The sequence below is a fragment of the Pinus tabuliformis genome, chromosome 7 (genome assembly GCF_031772625.1).
Source record: "Pinus tabuliformis cultivar Carrire ecotype Pingquan chromosome 7, CPIR1, whole genome shotgun sequence".
Taxonomy (NCBI): Eukaryota; Viridiplantae; Streptophyta; class Pinopsida; order Pinales; family Pinaceae; genus Pinus; species Pinus tabuliformis.
Window position 1 is genome coordinate 1,694,838,966 of NC_142293.1, and position 21,441 is coordinate 1,694,860,406.

The window sequence follows — 21,441 nt, forward strand, 5'->3', positions numbered from 1 at the left end:
GGGTTATTATTCCTCGTTTCATAGTTAACAATTTAAAAACATTTGTATGATATATAAGACATTTTATTAATTTCATACTTTGTAGTATCTTGTTATACAAAATTTAATCTATGCATTTAACCCTTATAGCGAGATTCCATTCATTGTTAATGTATCGTACACTTAACTGGCACTACTATGCTTATAGATAAACTAGCACAACCACATTCATTAATGTGGTTGATATACATCGATAGGCTTATATCAAGCACATGCACAACACAAATTGTTGTCATGTTGTGTGCCTTGTAGAATCGAGTTGATACAATGAGGGATTATTTGCATTTCAAAAATTGTTAACTCCACAATGATAAACCTATAGGAAATAAACCTATTAGAGAGAATCAACCTAACACACATAATCATCTTTGAAGTAATAAAGCCTAAACCTAAATTTTGTACATAACATTAAGCGTTCATCTTAATAGTAAGTTTGAAACACAAATAAAACAATCTGTTACATCAATACATATTTATTATCGTACATCTGGTCACATGAAATTTATACAATCGGTCCTTACTACAACCTCTGTCGGAGTATGATTTTCAATTTATAGATAAATACATGTGGTAGAAATTTGATCCAATATGTTTGTATCCATAGCCGAGATCTTGGTCACTCTATTATTAGTCCCTGCCATCTGGCAATGGCCAGGGACTATAGTAATCGGAAACGATGTACTTAACATTAGTTCACCTGCTTGAACGCGCCTGTTTATCGAGTATAAACAAAGTTTTTTAGATCATAGTGGTTTATGGTCTTATTTGGCCTCTTCCCGAGGCAGAGGCGCTGAAATCATATATTATCTTGCATTTTCCTGGGTCTTTCTCATTCATTTTTCGGAGCTGTTGATTAATGCTAACATTAATCTGGCAATATAAAATGCTAGCTCTTATTGCATTTGACTTATCACGAAGCTGAACTGGTTGATATCACGCCGGGTATTCTTTATATATGTTATTTCTCCATAACACTTTTGATAGATATATACAACATTTCGGGCGGGCTCTTTACAGCCGTAAGGATTACTGAAATTGCCACTGTTGCAATGTGTCACTCTGCATGCTGCTGTGGTGTCTACAGAACAGATGCTCTGCATGCTGCTGTGGTGTCTACAGAATAGATGTTGCTGAGGGGAGACAGAACAGATGTTGTATAAGCATACCTAGAAGCCCAGATCGATATGCATAACCAGTTGTTTCAGGTGGTGAAGAACGAGACCCAGATCCAGATCGAACAGTAGTTTCAGTAACAAATTCATACGCATAAGATGTTGCTGAGGGGAGACAGAACAGATGTTGTATAAGCATACCTAGAAGCATATCCAGATCGATATGCATAACCAGTTGTTTCAGGTGGTGAAGAACGAGACCCAGATCCAGATCGAACAGTAGTTTCAGTAACAAATTCATACGCATAAGCAGTAGCTTCAAGTGAATCGTTGCGGCCAGCCTGAATAGCACGTGGTAAGTCCTAACCCGCCTGCCAAAACATAATGGTTCAGCAAAGTAAATCCATGAATCCGAGGTTGATCTTATGATGTTAAATTTTGATATAAGATGAATTTCAGTAAAAACCAAGATAAGGGTCTGTCAACAACATATTTTATTTAAGAACATGAAATCCACTTACTATTAGAATTCTTTATACAAAAAACATGCCGAACTAAATCAAACATCAATAGCAGTGGCACAATTATTTAGGAAAATTCGATTAAAAACAACCAAAATCTAGACTTAAATAGCTGTCACGGGCATTACCTGCTCGGCAAAACCATCTTTAACAAGACACACAATGCCAGTTAAATTTAAGGAAATCTCAGTATGTGATACATAAATTTCATAGTGGTAACGAAAAGCAAATAGTAAAAAACATATAACTCACCTTGTGGAAGGAACTCCTCCGCCTTCATTTTCCGCCAAGACAACGTCCAGTTCCACTTGCTTGTCGCTGAGAGGCTTGGCCGTATAGAGGCTCTTCTGCCCATCATACCAAAAAAGAAGCGAATCTCAATCTTTACAATTTTAATAGTATTTTCTAGTGGAAAGGGTTTTCATCTTTTTCTTTATCATCTACAGTTTATAAATCTCTGTTTAACTTTGTTCGTTGCTTGCTATTACATAATTGTATAGTTGTAGTGACCAACTTGGCAGCTACAGGAATAGCTCCAGCCGAAAGTAAAAGAGTTTATTCTGCAAGAATCTTCAAAAGCATCAATATTCCTTCACTTTATTACTTTTTCCACCTCTACAATGACACAAACAGTCACAATGACGCAAACAATCACATATCAAAATGACCAAAAATATATAAATTTTGTCTTATCAGATTCACTATATCACAGAATTGAAACACCCATATTGTCAGAACAGGGTTTGCAAATTCAAAACTAACTCGTACTCTATAGCTTATGCTGCGGGCTCTATCTTCGCTTGTTCCTCTGCTATCTACCCAATGCCTTTATATACGAGGCATTCGTAACTGAAATGATGAAGAAAGGAGTCACTTGCTACCTAGAATCGACCTTGCTAGCCCCTCCATACTGTATTTGCCCTGGTTGTTTCAGTCCCAATCATCTGACACCTTGTGGCCTTCTGTTTTTCCTCTTTTCTGCTCTCCGCAGCCTTAGAATTCAACATTCAATCAAAGCACATATCACAGTTATCACAAATCTTCGCTGTGAAGCAGCAGAAAACGTATACGATTACAAGTATCTGATTTGAAAGATGTATATTTCGAAATTGGTTCTACCTCAGACAGACATGTATGGTTCTCCAGCAGCCCTAGATACATCCTTCGTTGTCTCAGAAAGGGGGTTCCTCGCTGCCACAGAGAATGAGTCCCTCACCTCCCTGCTACCTCAGAGCATTGATCTGCTGTCTCAGGTTTCGCTATGATGCCTGCGTTACCCAACATATGTATGCGGCGAGTCTAGAGTGTATGATAATGGCACACACAAGCACGTGGCTTGCATGCAATGTAATGGTGTTGGCTAAATATTTATGAGTAAACTTATGCCCTTTCATTTTAACTTTATGTACAAAATATTTAAATTCTCTGTGATCTAAACATGTAAAGGGTACACTGCCTCCGAATCCAATTCCTATTGTTAATTTTATATTTTAGATTTTAACATGCGTCCCTTTTTTAAAAGTTATATTTTTAATTATTATTAATTTAAATTTAATGATTATAAATTTTCGTAATAAACTTTATACCAACAATAATCTTATACGCAAATAAGAAAATCTCATACAATGCAAGACATACGTTCTAGGCAGTGAAATCGATTATTCCAACAAAATTGTCACTAAATTTTTTTATTTAGTTTATTAAAATAAAAATATGACATTATTACAAATCCGATTTAGTGTACCAAATGCATAGTTTAATGGTAGAATTGGTATATCAGATTTGACGAAGGCACAACAGAGCATTATTGAATGCTACATGGCATGCTTGAATTCTGCCCTTTATTCAAAGTCGAAAAATAAAGGAACGGAAGGAACAACCATCGCTTCTCTAGAAAGCGAAAATACACCAGCAACCGATTAATCTTGTATTGGTTAGCTACAGTGGACTGGTATTTCTTGATTTCACTTATTAATTTTAAGCTGTATTTGACTGGTCAGTATGTGCATTTACTTACCGTACTTCTTCCCGTAGTTGCTAGAAGGGCGGGGACATACAGTGCCGGATGTGCATTCCCAGCATGCTTACTGCCTTGCTTTAATACCGAGAAAGAGATTCAATATGTGATGGAGTGCATTCACTTAACGAACTTTTTAGAACTAACAGTGGCCCTCAAGCCAAGTATCTTATCTGCCCTGCCTTACTCCAGATACTTACTGCCTACATGCTCTGCCCTCCCACGGACGGATGCTACATGCCCTCCCTCTCTCTATATGGCCCTCGGCTGGGACCTTCTTTAATGCTGCGACAGCTGACCGAAGTGGGATTGATATAATAAGCTTCTATTTCTTGAGGTCAGATGAGAAATATGATCCAACGCGCTCCTGCATAATGAACAGGCTCAGTATACCTTGGTCCTGAATAAGGGATGCGCAGAGTACTTATACCAGATGGAGGGCTCCTGCTGTTTCGAATATTCTGCGGAATACTGGGCTACCCGGACAGGCACCCCAGCAACATGACAATATTCTGCGGAATGAAAGGAAAGAGCCTACCCTAGTACTTATGAACAACGTTCTCTTGCTCTAGCTTCTTCTCAGCATCTAGTACAGTTTTCGTGACTTGCCCACTCTATGCAGCTACAGGTGCATATTCTGCGGAATGAAAGGAAAGAGCCTACCCTAGTACTTATGAACAACGTTCTCTTGCTCTAGCTTCTTCTCAGCATCTAGTACGGTTTTCGTGACTTGCCCACTCAATGCAAGTACAGGTGCATTCTCAGGCTCAACTTAATGCAGGGACTTGCTGCTTCGCAGCTCATCTTGTTTGGAAATTGAACCCAGCCTTAAGTGAGTAAGTAATTTAATTTAATTTTGTTATCATATATTATACCGTGTATAAAGAAATATATTTAATTAGTTAAAATTGGTTTCCCATCAAAATTTTAGACCAATTGTTGGAGTAGAAAAAGTTTACAATATTCTCCACATCCTCTTACTTGTTTTTCACCTTGGTGCTGAAGAAGAATTCTAATAATTTTACAATTCATGTTGGTTTTGACCAAGAATTAAATATGAACACTTATGGTATCTTATATTTTGGAATAACATGACCTAATTCTACCTTTGTGAAAATTATGGCTCTTTGGTTTGGAAAGTGAGACAAATGATTATGGGAAAGAAACCTAATACCTTGAACTTCATGGTGGGTTGCGTGACAATTTGAAATTCATAGAGGCTCCTTTAAAAGGGATACATGCATTCATTCTCAAAAATTCGCCATTTTAAATATCCAATACCATAGTTTAAATCGTGTAAAAATCCAAAATCCATTATATTGTGTGAAAATCCAAAATCCATTAAATCGTGTGTGTGTTGAATTTATTTCTACTTGTAAATTTATTTCTAATTGTTATGAGGAATGATAGTTATCCTCTCATCAAATTCAATTCCAAAAAATAACATCTTGAATATATATTACTGTAGCTTTGAGCGCCATGTTACTCTTTCATTCAAAACCAATAATCAATCCTCTCTATGCTATTTTGTTTGCACAATTAATTTTTTTGGAGTTTATGTCCGTTGAAAATGTGTTAGAATTATTGTAGATCCTTCAATATTAATTCTCTGTATTGACAAATTAATATAGATCCTTCGTTATTCCTTCCATATATTGACAAACAAATTGACTCATATAAATATGAAACCCTAAATATCTCCATGTAATGTATAAATATAACTATCATCAATAATTGTTATTCATATATTAACATTGGAACACGTTTCCAAAATGGTATGTTGGATCTTGTGTCGACTTGATTTTAATAACACATTCATAAGACTTTGATTTGTGAATTCTATGAGTGAATTTGGAAGAGATAGCCTATGCAATCATTCATTGTTATGCAATAATTTGCATCATGATCATGTGATATCAGTCGCCATTTTGCTAGCACAACCACATTAATTTGCATCACGATCATGTGATAGTATAAAGGTAATAACATTTGCTCTATCTCCATTAAATTGATACATCTACCATACCATCGAACAACCAAATAATAAAGAGGTAATATAATATATCTTTTGGAAACCAAAATTGTTAGATTCCTTTCATTCGTTGCAGTGGAAACATACCTTTGAATCATTGTTATCATGAGCGTATTCTATATTCATGTCCTTCACAAACCCTGTAATCTTATTCGTCTAATGCATCAAATAACTCATCGAGTGAACGTTTTAAAGGATGTCATTGGTCATTCTCCTCGCTTTAACAAACAACTATGGCTATGTCGAATATTTCTGGGAAATCTTGATGATGGAACTGACTGCGACCTCAACCAACGTAGATCAGCCAATTATTTTGCTTCCTTCTCTTCTTTATTGCCTCGAATAATCATTTCCATGATAGAGGTTCAACACACTCCACAATAAACATAATGGTGATAGTAGGTTCACCTATTGACTTTGAAGATCAGACTAATTATGGAGGAACGAACTCACTCTACCGCGAAGTTAACTGACAGTATAAAATGAAATTAATGGAGGGAGATTGAATCAGATCTAGGGTCAATGAAACTAAAGCAAATGAATGAGAGTCATGGATGATGAAAATAGGCCACTAAGAAATGAAAGGAAGGGCCACTTATTTTGTATTGTTTGAATTATTGATTTTTCATAACTCGATCAAAATTGTTAAATGATCTAAATCTCTAAATAATTATTTTCCATTTGCAAGGATAACAATTTGTAAAGCCAATAGAGGTTTGAAACTGAGAAAAGTCTTGTAAACTTTTAATTTCATCCATTAGATCATGTATAAGGCGAAGATCATTCTTAAATCAAGGCCATTCATATTTTTTTCTATTTTAAAGATGGGAAATTCATGAAGCCCAATTCCAATATAGACCACGCCTATCGACATAATTAATCCATGGTGCTTATGGAAGCAATGCATAAGGGATTATTATTTCCTTCTATATGAAGGAAGGTATTCAAAGTATTATTCAAATCATGCAAAGGTAAGGTCCTCTAGGAAAAAAGGGTCAATGTGCTTTGCACTTTAGTATGGGGAGATGTGTAGGTGTAATATAAAAGAGATTGTATGTCAACATTATAGAAGAAGAAAAAAAAATGTGAGTTTCATATGTTTTCATTAATATTCGAATTAAAATGTATACAAATGCAAAATGTAATGTAATGTAAAAAGTAAAATGTAAGGCAAAGAGCTACCAAATTGATCATAAGAAATTGGTTTGTTTATAATGTAAAGTTAAGATGCTATTGTTTCTTTAACATATTATTATTGGTATAATAATTGTTGGTAAGGTAAATCCCCTCTGCGGACAGAGGCGATCCCACTAGCCTATCACAGAACTAGCCACAAACAAACCACGCTGCTACGCAAGTTCCTAGTTATGCATCAAAGGTGAATCAAGAAGACTAACCTAGAGTCCAACGCTATGATTGAAGCAGAGTTGATATCCTCGCTCCCTTGCTCCAACAGATCATAACGAACACCTGCACATGTAAAGGAAGAGACAGATACCAACATAAAGACTACCAAGGCACAACTATATTTCAGTCAGAAAGGAAATAAATCAACATATCACCATGATAGATAATGAGATTGGAACTATAATAGCAGTCGCTCATCAATTAATAAACAGGAAAAGTTACAACCATTGTTCTGACGTCGACCCTTCTCCTGGCTGGGCGAGTAACTATATGTGTCTTGACATGCATCTCTTCTCCGGCAGCATAACCTCTCTAGCACTCACCAGCATTCCTCCAAGAACTCAACATCTAACACTCCATGACCAATAATCATCACTACTATCACTCAATCACCAAATCACTAGCATAACACTAACACCAACACTCTCTTTAGCTCTCTAGCTTGTCCAATGCATTATGACAAGCTTATATAGATGGAGAAGGGAGGAGGATGCGATGAACCGGGACACCTTTCACGGATTTAGCAAAAGCCATAAAGATGGATAAAGCTCGACAAAAGACTGATTTTCTATCCTCAGAAAAGCTCCATGTAATGAAGGAAACAACAGTCGGACGTGCATTAAGGCAAAAAGCACGACTAAATTTGGTTGGCGCGACTGTTGCTCTAAGATAGAGCGCCAATGGTCGCGCCCTCTTTTGAGGATCTCCATCATTGGCGCGGGTAGGATACTGTGGACTTGCGCCAATGGAAAAAGAGCACTTTTTAGGGATGATCTGCAGAAGGTGTCTTCAGGGAACATGGAGTACATACTCAGGGGAACATAATGCAAGTGTTTTTAGCCCTTGTCACTTCTTATAACTCTCAGAATGAGTCCTCTAAGGTACGACAAGAGGAGTAACAGGGATGGTGACAAATTACTGTGTAACAATAATCAATAATGTAAAGTTAACATTATTATTATTAATGTAAAGTTAACAATGTTATTTTTTGTATTTTTTAAAGGAACGATTATAAGCTTTATATTAATGCAGACTATTTTAAAGACCAAAAACTTGTACATCAGTGACATAGGTTTCTTTCTATGCATTCAAAAAGTTCCAAAACATACTGCTTATATATGACCTTATATTACATACCAATTTCCTAAACATGGTATCCTTATAGATTTTCCAAAAAACACCTAATATCACTATAAAATTACAAAACATAATTCAAAGCTTCATGAAATTAAACTATTCAACATGATGAGCCCTTTGTTGAGATGGCTCTTCAATTCCACAATTTTGTTTAACCATAAAAAGTTGATTATTTTGCTTGAGGATCTGATGTCGGCTCGTATTGTGCTCCACGACCTTCATCTTCCTCAAAGCTCTTCCTGTCATCTTCCAATTCAAAAGGAATGTCTAGGATGCCAATTTTGATGTGCAAGCGGTCAGACGACACCTATAGCCTTGAGAGTTTGGCCTCCAACAAGTTGAGCTTTTGGTTCACCAACTCATTGTGCTTTTGAGATTAAGCTTAAATCATATCTCCCTACTAGGAGGTCAGGCTTATTAATAACTCCATTGACGCCGACAGACAGACTAAGTTGTATCCATTCTCCTCTTGCTCCCAAATTCATTGATTCTCCATTAATACAGGACAATGCTTCATAATATTTCGTACAAATAGAGAACATGTTAGAAGGGCGACTCATAACTTCCAAGATCACACCTTCTCTTTTTATAATTAGAGCATTTTCTTTTACCTTAGCAACATTCATCCCTTCACCTTGAATGTCGAATTGATATATCTGCATTCATTGGACGTGAGGATTCATATCCATAATTTCCAGCCTATAATCTGGGTTTTTCTTCGTTAATATATGCTTCTTCAAGCGTGCTTAGGAGATATCCTTCATAAATATGCTATCATCACACTTCAATTCATAATTAAAAATGAGGAGAATCAGCCTCCATCTATCCCCTGAAAGATCCAATGATGCGTGGGAACTCCAAGTGGGTACATGGGTCCATGCCACTTTGTGAGGAGAGAGTTGCCATACTATTATGACTAACAAATAAATTATTGAAATTGTTGAGTTCGTGCTGACAACAAGACAACAAACGCCGCTTCCTTTGATTGGATAGTGAAGCCAACAATGACATATAAATTCACACTTGATTTAATACCTATCGTGGCAAAGGTTTGAAGGTAGTTTTCTCATCCATTGTTAATGTTCCTTGTTCCATATTGACACCCTTATTTGCCATTGCAACTGCCAATGAATTATGATTCCCCTTTACATGGAAGAATTCCACGCTGTCAAATTTCACAATTTCGAGACTTATTCGATAAAGAATGGAGCTCTAAATTATCTTTTAGCATCACGACATGTTGGACAACTATAGTTGAATCCCTGTAGACATAGAGTTGTCGAAATCCCCTTTCTATTGCTAGGTCAAGACCTAACCAAAGTGTTAAAAATTCAGCTTGATTGTTTGTTAGAGATCCTAGCCCCCAAGCATATTATTTCTCCTCTTCTTCATCGGGGTGAAAGATAACCCCTCCCCGCTCCAACTTCCCTAGTAAAGTTAACAATATTATTATTAATGTAAAGTTAACATATTATCACTAGTATAATAACCAATAATATTGATTATTATTGTTCCAATATATTATAATCATAATAATCTCAATTATAAGTATTATTGTATTAGACCTTACATATATTATTGATTACACACAATGAAAATTCTTGATCATATGGAGAGAGAGAGAGAGAGATGGGGGGGAGGTGGGACAGAGAGGGAGGGAGAGGGGGGAAGAGAGAGAGGAGGGGAGAGAGAGAAGGAGAGATGGAGGAAGAGAAAGAGGGAGGGAAGAACAATGACATAGAGAGAGAGAGAGGTGGAGAGAGAGAGGGAGTGACAAGGGAGAGATGGAGAGAGAGTGAGGGAGAGATGGAGAGAGAGTGAGGGAGAAAGGAGAGAGGGGGGAGAATGGGGAGAGAGAGAGGGGGAGACACAAATATGGAGGGGGGAGAGGGGAGGATATAGAATGAGAGAGGGAGGGAGATTGTGACATAGTCAGAGGGCAGAGAGAGGGAGAGATAGAGAGAGTTATGGGGGGGAGACAGAGGGGGGTGGGAGTGAAGGGGAGAGAGGACTTGAGAGAGAGAAGGAGAGAGGGAGGGAGGGAGAGATGGAGTTGGAGGGGAAAATATAGGGAGGTAAGAAGAAATACTTAGAGAGAAAAAGGTGAAGAGAGAGAGGGGGGGGGAGTGATAAGGGAGAGATGGAGAGTGAGTGAGGGAGAAAGGAAAGCAAGAGGGAAAAGAAAGAGAATGAAAGAGAGGGAGAGGGATGGATATAGAGATAGATAGATATGGATAGAGAGTGTGTATGTTTGGGGGATGAGATAGAGAGATGACGAAGATGAGACAAAGAGAGATAGAGATATAGATGGAGGGGTAGAGAGGGAAGAAGAGAGAGACAGAGAAAGGGAGGGATATATATATATATATATATATATATATATATAGAGAGAGAGAGAGAGAGAGAGAGAGAGAGAGAGAGAGCACGTGTGTTTGGGGTGGTGTGATAGAGAGACACAAAAGGATAAATTTAGGGAGATATAGATATATATGGAAGGGAGAGAGAGAGCGAAGAAGAGAAAGACAAAGAGAGGGAGGGAGAGGCAGAGAGAGAGAGAGAGATGAATGGGGAAGAGAGAGGGAAGAATAAAGAGACATATAGAGACAAATACATATCGTATATAATATTATATAATATTGAACATTATTAACCATAGAGGGAGAGGAAGTAAGGCTTTTATAAAAGGTAAAAGAAGTTGGATTTAAAAAGCTATAAATATTTTGGTTTTTCACTTAAATAGATGCATTGATTTCAGTGTAGATGTTGATTCCTAATCGTATTTGATTGATTGCAATAGATGTACTGATTTCAATGTAGATGTTGATTTCTAATATCAATTGATTGCTTGAACTAGATGCATTGATTACATTGTAGATGTTGATTTCTAATCCTTTTTTATTTCTTTCACTAGATGCATTGATTTTAGTGTAGATGTTGATTTCTAATCCTATTTGATTGCTTGCACTAGATGCATTGTTTTTAATGTAGATGTTGATTTCTAATCCTATTTGATTGCTTGCACTAAATGCATTGTTTTCAATGTAAGCACAAAGAAATTATAACGACGTGCACTGATTTATGTGTTATAGTAATTCAGCCATGGATAAAATACTTGAATTTTCATCTTAAATAAAATGTTCACTTATTCGAAAATGTTTGTTTTTTGAAACTGTAAACTATTTGTAATTGACTACATTCTTATTATTCCCATTTTTTTATCATTCAACATTATTGGTCACTTTACATTCAAACAAGGTAATAAAAAACAACTACCATTGAAACTTATTTGGGTTTTAACACTCCATAAGTCACAATGATTGACTTTGGAGAAAGCTATTATTAACATTGGAGAGCAAGAGAGATAAGGTGTGACGTTTACGACAATAGCTTGAGTTAAAGATTTAAATGGCCTACGATTTGAACCTCCCTTTTCATATGATAGATACGAAAAGATGGAAAAAGCTAACACGTGTCGTGATAAGAATAATAGAAGGAAATAATTTAATATTGATCACAATGAAGACTATTTGTAATTGAATACATTCTTACTATTCACGTTTTCTATAATTCAACACTCTTACATTATCACATTGCATTACAAAAAAAATATTTCATCATTCAAGTTATTTCTTTGTGGCCTCTTTTCATCGTTCATGATTCTACTTCATTCCCTTCAATTTCATTCACACTGGCTCTAATTCAACCTCCCTCAATCGATTTCATTCTATAGTTTCAATTAACCTGGTGGTGGAGCGAGTTAATTCCTCCCTAATTAGTCTAATTTGCAGATTTAAGAGGGAACTACTATCACCATTATGTCTATTGTGGAGGGTGTTGAGGCTCTACCATGGAAGTGATTATTTGAGGCAATGAATAAGAGAAGGAAGAAAAATAATTTCTTGATTTACCTTGCTTGAGGCTGCAACAAGTTTCATCATCAAGGTTTCCCATAAATATTTAACACAACTAAAGTTGTTCATCAAAGAGAGGAGAACGACCAATGGCATCCTTCAGAACGTTCGTCGGACAAGGTATCAAATGACATGGTTGCATTAAAGGAATAAAATTTTAGGGTTTGACTAAGCAAAGGACATGAAAACGGAATATGCTCATGATAACAATGATTCAAAGGTATCTTTCCATTACAAGGAAGGAAAGGAATTTAACAATTTTGATTTCCAAAAGATATATTACATTCCCTCTTTATAACCAGGTTGTTCCATTTTATGGTACAAGTGTTATTACCTTTCTGCTATCACATGATTGTGATGTAAATTAATGTGGTTGTGCTAACAAAATGACAACCGATATCACATTATCATGATGTAAATTGTTGCATAACAATAAATGATTGTACGAGATATCTTTGCCAAATTCACTCTTAAAATTCATAGATCAAAGTCTTATGAACATGTTATTAAAATCAATTCGCCACAAGATCCAACATACCATTTTGGGAACTTGTTCTAATGTTAATATATGAATATCAACTATTGATGACAACTATAATTATATATTACATGAAGATATTTAGGGTTTCGTATTTTTATGATTTAATATGTTTGTTAATGTATGGAAGGAATAAAAAAGGATATGTAATAATTATAACACATTCTCGATGGACACAATATAAAAAAAAACAATGTGCAAACAAAATAGCATGGAGAGGATTGATTGTTGGTTTTTGATGAAAGAGTAACATAACACTGAAAGCCACAATAATATATATTCAATATGTTATTTGGTGAAATTAAATTTGATGAGAGGATAGCTATCATTCCTCATAACAATTGTAAATAAATTTACAATTATAGATAAATTCAATCTACATATAAATTTAACAATATGGTGATTGAAGAAAATTTAATATAATGGAGTTTGGATTTTCACACAATATAAACCGTGGTAATGGATATTTAAAATGGCGAATTTATGAGAATGTATCCCTCTTAAAGGAGCCTCTACTAATTTCAAATTGTCATACAACACACCATGAAGTTCAAGGTATTAGGTTTCCTTCCCATAATTTTCATAAAGATGGAATTAGGTCATGTTATTCAAAAATACAAGATACCGTAAGTGTTAATGCTTACTTTTTTGTCAAAACCAACATGAATTGTAAAACTTTCAAAATTCTTGTTTAGCACCGAGGTGAAAAACAAATAAGAGGATATGGAAAATATTGTAGACTTTTGCTACTCCAACAATTGGTCTAAAATTTTGATGGGAAGCCAATTTTAACTAATTAAATATATTTCTTTTATGTATGGTATAATAGATGATAACACAATTAAATTAAATTAGTTACTCACTCAAGGTTGGATTCAATTTCCAAATAACAAAGTAACCAAGATATTGGTTGCGGATACAAACATATTAGGATCGAATTTCTACCATCTATAAAATGAAAATCAAACTCTGACAAACGTTGTAGTAAGGACCGATTATATACTTTTCATGTGACCAAATGGATAATGATAAATATGTATTGATGTAACAAATTGTTTTATTTGTGTTTCAAATTGAGTATTAAGATGAATGTTTAATGTTATGAACAAATTTTAGGTTTAGGGTTTATTGCTTTAAAATTGATTATGTGTGGTAGGTTTATTATTTCTAGTTGGTTTATTTCTCATAGTTTTATCATTGTGGAATTATCAATCTTTGAAATGCAAATGATTCATCGTAATATCAACTTGATTCTACAAGGCACCCAACATGACAACAATTCTTGTTGTGAATGTGCTTGATATAACCGTGTCGGTGTATATCAACCAATTTATTAATTCAATTATGCTAGTATTAGACATATTTAGCATATTTAAAATGATGAGAATGATTGCCTTGATCGGGGTGCGACACAGTTGGAGGCCCACTTGGGCTTGATTGACATGACAAAGCTTTTAATGTTTTGGGGTGATGGGTAGTATACCCGATACCCTCACACAAGTATTCACTGTGATAATATGCAGTGTCGCAGATCTTGGTAGATCCACAATGCTAAAGTTGGTAATCGTTGGCAGCTACAGGTAGTGGGAGCGAAGGTGGAGTTAAGACCTCATATCTGGTGTATAAACTCTGGTCCTCAGCTTCTTAAGGAGCTTAAGTTCGTTGGTTACTGGTTCGCGGCTTCGGGAACGCGAGAGGAACACCCAGCTGCTGCCTTTCTTTGCTGGAGGTTGGCGTATAAAGTATGGTATGTTATAATCTTATTTGTATATCATGGGCGGGGGGTGACTACTTGGGATAAACTTCGTGCCCGAAGGGGAAAGGAAACACCGGTTAACTTAGCAGTTTCTGTGACTGGCAATATAGACCTTCTCGATTATGTGATGTCGATTTCTATATTTTTTTAGCAATCTTCTTTCTCGCATGGGCATGTTTATCGGTTTCCAGTTTTTTATTATGATGTTTTCTCTGCATGTTGATAATTGGGTTCCCTGATTTAAGTTTGAATTTTCGGGACAAGCCCTGTGGAGAGCAAGGGTTTTGGAAAATGACCAGGGCCAAGTCTACGAACTTAGGGCTCAGGGGGGTATGGGGGACACCGTTCTTTTTTCTGGTGATACCTCCCACCTCTAGAGGGTTATTAATTATATATGCTTGTTGGCTCGGATGGTGAAATTATGAAGGGATGCAACGTTGTTCGGAGTTGCATTTGTTTTTCTAGTCATTCGTTAAGTTAATGCTTGTTGTACAAAATATATTACAGATACACCTACGTTGTCTTCACTCCTGGCCTCTGTAGAGTGGGATGGGTCACGAGCACGAGAAAGTGGGAGAAGGGTGAAGAAAGGGGGCCCAGCCTTGGCAAACATGGTGAAGTATTAGCCTTGCGGTGGAGCCTTGGGTCGAGGTGGAAGAGGTAGAAGACACCAGGAAGATAAAGGAAAATATGTAGATCCATCTTCCGGTCGGACTAAGCAGTAGAGAATTGCGCAATAGAGGACTAAGCGGCGAGTGACCGCACTGCAGGTGACTCCGCCGTAGATGACTGCATGGCAGGGGACAACAAGGCAGGGGACGAAACAAAGCGGGACTATGCTGCAGGGGACTGTGTGGCAGATGGGTCGAAAAACAAATTCTGAGCATCTTCAGGCCATGGTCAAAGCTTACTGCGAAGGGACCTCAGCGTAGGTGAAACAATTGATTGTGAATTAGGAGGCAGAGTTGAATTCGCAAGCTAAGCTTGAACCGCCAATCGAAGACTAGGGGGAACTAATCATGGATCCTGGGTACACGCATGACCGTCTCACCCTGTTCAGACAATCCATTCATCTTTACTGGTTAATGAAGTGCATAGTGGCCAAAGCAATAGCTGTGACCACCAGCACAACGGTGCACAATGAGGCTGAGTCGAGTCTACAAGACATTCAAAATGAGCTCCAACTTATCCAATGTCAGTTTTAGAACCAGAATGCCCGTTTGGGCCGCATCGAGCAGCATATCCCATGCATGCCGTAATCTGAATTACCAAGATCAAGTGCTAAAGATCTTTCTCTGGTGGAATCGTCAGATGAGTAATGGGTCGAAGATATGACTGTTAATTTTGGATTATTTTCTGTTGTTTATGATGGGTAGCATTGATCCAGGAGGGTCTTCAAAAGTACCAGTGACATGGTACAAAGGCTCAAAAATTTAAAGTGAAAGAATCTCTACAAACTTAGCGACAGATCTAAGTTCTCATCACCCTGATTCCAACGGTGTGAACGACACTCGAATCCGAGCTTGTATGCAGAAGTTAAAGCAACTCAAAGTTCAAGTTTGACTTGGACAGGTGGCAAAGGAAATGACGTGGTAGAACTCTTCAGCGAATGGGGAAGCGCCAAGTGGCAGGCCATCATTAGCCCCACAGTTCGTTGAATGCAAAGGGCAGAGGTGTGTGGTTAAAGGATCGGCCCCAATAGTCCCCGGGTTGCGATTGCGATTATCGCAATCGCAGATCAAAGGAGGGTCGGTGGTATAAAATTGGCCCCCTGACAGAACCAGAGTGCGATGCGATAATCGCAGATCGCATAGCGGCGTGGTTAAGAATCAGCCACCGGACAAACCAGAGTGCGATGTGATAATCACATATCACAGATCGCATAGCGGCATGCTTCAGAATCGGCCCCTGGAAAAACCAGAGTGCGATGCGATAATCGCATATCGCAGATCACAAAGCAAACGTGCTTTAGAATCGACCCTCGGTCCAGACCAGAGTGCAATGAGATAATCGTACATCGCATAAGACAACAGTCAGAATTGGCCCTGAGCATGTGCTGAGTGCTATGGGATATCGCACATCACACATCACTGAAGTATAGAGCTCTCACATATGTGTTACCCCTGGCTCCGGCTGATTGCGATTTGCAATGGGGTATCGGTGCTAATGAATTATGGTTCTCTGTTCATAGCATTGTCAGGTCTGTTAAAATCGTCTGTTTAAGGAGTTGAATGCCGATTCTCTGTGTTTAAGCTGTCAGTTTAGGGAATTAATGAGCGGTTAAGAAGATAAGCAGGAAATAGTCCATGGAACTGTTTTTTTTTGGTATTTTTACTATGTTTAACAGGGCTATACTTGCGCACTATTCCGGGATCGAGAATCTTTGTGTATTGAAACAACCTGCCTTCTATGTTTATCATTTTGTTAACTGCCTGGTTCAAGAAGGAATATGCTGATCATAATTTATATGGACTATATGCATAGGATAAGGGGGAGAGCAGCTGCGAGATTTCTCATATTACCATTGCAGAGCAGCGACACTTGCTCCTGGCAGGTGGCTAGAACCTTGCCTCAAGTATCTAAAGGTTCCGAGAGGTACAGGAACCCTTTTTATCAAAATTGGGCGTTCAGACAAGCGTTTCTAAAGGATTTTTCGCCAAGATTTCAGTGATGTTGTTTGTTTCTAGAGCTGGGCTCTCCATTTGTGAGCTATCTTGCAGATTGGAGGTATAAGGGTGTTTATGTAAAATCTGCTTGTACTTCTTCTCTTTTCATTCCATTTAATGAATGAAGGCCTCCCCACTATTGAGCATGGACCGAAGATGTAGTCCAAATTGGATGAACTTCATAATCAAATCTCTATGTCTTGATCTCATGTGTGATTATGTATTTTTATATTCGTTTTATATGCGTACGTTTCTATGGTTTTTAAGTGCTCTGTTACATGTAATTATGATGCATCTATAAGCAAAAAAATCCTGGATGTGAGATGCATGAGTACGCTAACCAGAAACAAGCTTCAACGGATGTGCGCTACAAAGATAAGACATGGTAGATGTTGAAGCGCAATGGGAAGAGAAGCAGTGTTTTGCTGATAGGAAATTGCATGTGTGAATGAACGAATGTGAAGCCATGGAGGATGATAAAGAAATGCATGAAGCCTTCATGAGGATGTCTTAGTTGATGCTAGATGCATGAGTATGCTAACTAGAAACAAGCTTCAAAGGGTGTGCGCTACGAAGATGAGACATGACAGATGTTGAGGCGTGATGGGAAGAGATGTTGTCTTTTGTTGATAGGAAATTGCATGTGTGAATGACCGAATGTGCAACCATGGAGGATGATAAAGAAATGCACGAAGCCTTCATGAGGATGTCCCAAATGGTGGACATCATGTATGAAACATATGAGAAAAGAAGAGAGGAGGAGAAAGGAAGATCTGAAATCGATGCTTCATCCACATCTTCTGATGCTTATGGATCTTATTCGCCGCCTTGCTCGTCTTCTCATCCCTCGAATGAGGAGATTTACGAAAGGTTTCAAGAAGAGAATGTCGAATTTAAGAGGCTACTACAGGAAGAAGTAGAATAACAGTTACTTGATTTTGTCTAAGAATACCACATGTTCTAAGTGTTGTTTTGGTTTGAGGTATTGAAAAGGCTCTAAGTATATAAGGAGGAGAAGATCAAAGGGATAAGTGTAAGTGAAAGGGGTTTCATGAATACTTCTATCTGAAGTATACTTTGGGTTGTAAGGGTTATGGTTATGATATATATTTAAAATATTTTGTGCACCCTTAGATACAATGTTGGATCAGGATCATGAGACCTGAAATGACTTATCATTGTATGATTTGATAATGGATAGTCTAGATCTGATTGTTAATTCATGTTTTATCATTTATATGTTATGGTCTAGGTATATTTGAAGTTTGGAATAATTGCGAACTTATAAGTTATAATTTGCAGATCTATACATAGGTTCGCCTTGGTGAAGGCGCTTATGCACGTTGTTCGACACTTTCAAGTGGCGTATGCAAAAGAAAATCTTGTTGTTTAGAGATGACTAATCTATCTTATCAGTGCTACTATTTTATCGTTGTTTGTCAATGGTGTCTTCATTAGATCTAAGAGTAAAATTGATCGTATAAGGAGATTGAGTCTGGTTGATTGATTGAGTAAATAAGAAGGGTGATCTTTGCTCCTATATGTTTACAGCTCTGTAATATGATAGTAGATCTCCACAATGAATCTGGTTAGTACAGTTTTTGGTTCAGAAGTTTGATGATTCAGTATCTTTAGAGGTATGCGCAGGCTGGGTTGTAGAAAGTAGCGTATACATGCAGGTTAGCTTCATTGAAGTAGCGTATACATTCTGAAATATGATATTTGAGGTCACAGTTGGTTCTAGTTATTGATACAGTGTTTTGGGTTCAGCTTTATGTTCTGGTGGCAATGATCTGATTGTTTAGATTGACTGATTGTTGATAGATGCAGTTGTATTGGAGTGGTGATCAATTTTGAGCTTCAATGTTACCGATGGGTCCAATATGAAAATTTGATGAAACATGGCCTACATATTGTGTTGATGTGTACCAGGAGTATCCAGTATGAAAATTTGTGAAATGCGGTCCCTCGAGGAAGAGTGAAGGTGGTAGCCTTTTGTAGGATGACGCCTACATACTGGTAAACATATCAGCCCATACAAGAGCTAGGGGGTTGGAGCTCCCTTTTAGTACAAGCTGGAAAACGAGTGAATGTTGTAGCCTTTAGCAGGTAGATGCCTGCGTACTGGAAAAAGTCTTCACCAATAAAAAACTTGTGAACACTTTTTATTATAAGAAGATTGAAGACTGAGACGACAACAACGGTGGTTTTTTCCCACATTGGGTTTCAACCTGAAAAATCATGGTGTTCATGTGTGCTGCTTATGTGCATTGATTGATTTTGTCCTTATTGCATATGTTTACTACTTTGTAAATGCATCACACTCTGATTTAAGACAATAAATTAGTTGTTTATCAAAGTTTATTATCTATACATTGGCTTCATTTTTTATAGGCGCGGACATACGCTGGTTGGTTTCAGTAAAACAACTTATATAATTTGAAAAGAAAATAATTATTTTGAAAGTTTAAAATATTGATTCACTCCCCTTCTCAATATTTTTCCCAACATGATCACCGAAGTGACTTATGTATCAGATACGCTTTGTAGGAAGTTGCTTTGTCGAAACTTCCTTTTCTCAAAGATTGTATATACCACGATACAAGAGTTTATATAAAGGATTCTCTCCGATGATAGTTGTTCTTCGATCCAATTACTCACTATTCCATTTCATCATCGTTCATGATATATTTTTCATACATGCTTCACCTGCCCTTATCTCCTTCTCCCTATAAGAGAAAAATGTCAAGGGTTCTCTTTATCCCGTCGTGCTATTACGACTCTATACTACCCTTTCTCACCTTCTTTCTCATTTAGAAAAGAATCCTTTTGGGGTAATAGATCGTAACACGATGGTTTCAGGTCAGAAAGATCTCTTTCCCCCTCTTGTACATTTCATTTGATCGATTGTTGCACTTAACAAGGTTGCTCCAATTCGGTCCTCTATGAGTTCCCCAACTGGAGTGGTTTTTCGTTTGGTGAAAATGAATTGACCCCTATCACCTCATTCCAAACTACCATACTTTCCATCGATAAGATGTTGTAGTTTCGAGATCAAGTAGCTCTCTATTTCCCTGTGAAACACACTTTGCTGAAGATGATATGTTACATGTTTCCCTGACATCAATAAATTAGATCGAATGGATATAAGAGTTCTTTAGAATGGTATTTCTGATCCAATTACACGTAGCCTCTGTGTTCTAAAACTACAGTCCAAGGGAAAAATAGAGTTATGAGCACATTGTCAACGAGATAAATATTATCCAACTAACTGCTTTGAATGGAAACTCAATAAGAAATTGCTCACGAACGCTTCCAAATTATTGAATAAGGCAAGAAGAAAAGAATGGCTTTGTGGATTGAAAGGGAAACAACCATCCTTAAGGCTTCCAGATTAGTGGATACGGCAAGAAGAAAATAATGACTTTGTGGATTGAAAGGGAAACAACCATCCTTACGGTTGATTTTCTCCATCCATCCAATTGAACAGGTGTTGTTATGCTTTAAATCACATGTTTCCAAATTTTTTCATAACCACAGAGCTTAATGGCATGCGGTTTTGAAAAAATTATGAAAATAGTAACTAAATTCAAGCAAAAGGCGAAAGTATCTATTAACTAAAACAATAGGTTGGTAATACCAGTGCCATGGAGGTCTCTCTGGCTTGTAATGGCCTCCACGATTTGGGTTGGGATTGATTGACATTGCTTTGATTCAAACGCTATAGAAGAACAAGGCCTTTTGTCAGTTCATTGTTTTTTTCTTTTTTTTTACATAATCGGTCACTATTTGTATTCCAAAAAAAGTTTGGGAGACTGAGCTCTTGCGATACAAAGTTTTCAGCCCGAAGGAAAAGCTAGGAGATGATTGGGAAGACAAAATTTCCCTTTGCTTCTGTCATTTCTGACTTTTGGAAAACAAGAGTAAGTAAAAATTCTAACAAACTAAGACACAAGTAAGAAATATCTGCAACACATCTTTAATCTATGCTAACATGGCTAATCTGGCATGTTGTTGAGTCTTTTGGTTTGCTATCGACTTCAGCATTCCTGAGGCTTGAAGAACTGGTGTTGGGTGCATTCCTTTTCTCCATCATGTACTTCAGGATTTCGATTGATTCCTGGACATGACTGCATTTATTGGCCAAATCATTAAACTGTTCTTGGAGCGAGGAGACTCTATGAAGAAATAAATTGATATCTGCTTCATATTTATCATTGGTTAGTGTGGCATGGGAATCAATTTTGGCGTCCATAACTCTTTGATGCACGCGGATTTGTTCCAGTTCTGCCTGTAGATCAGCAG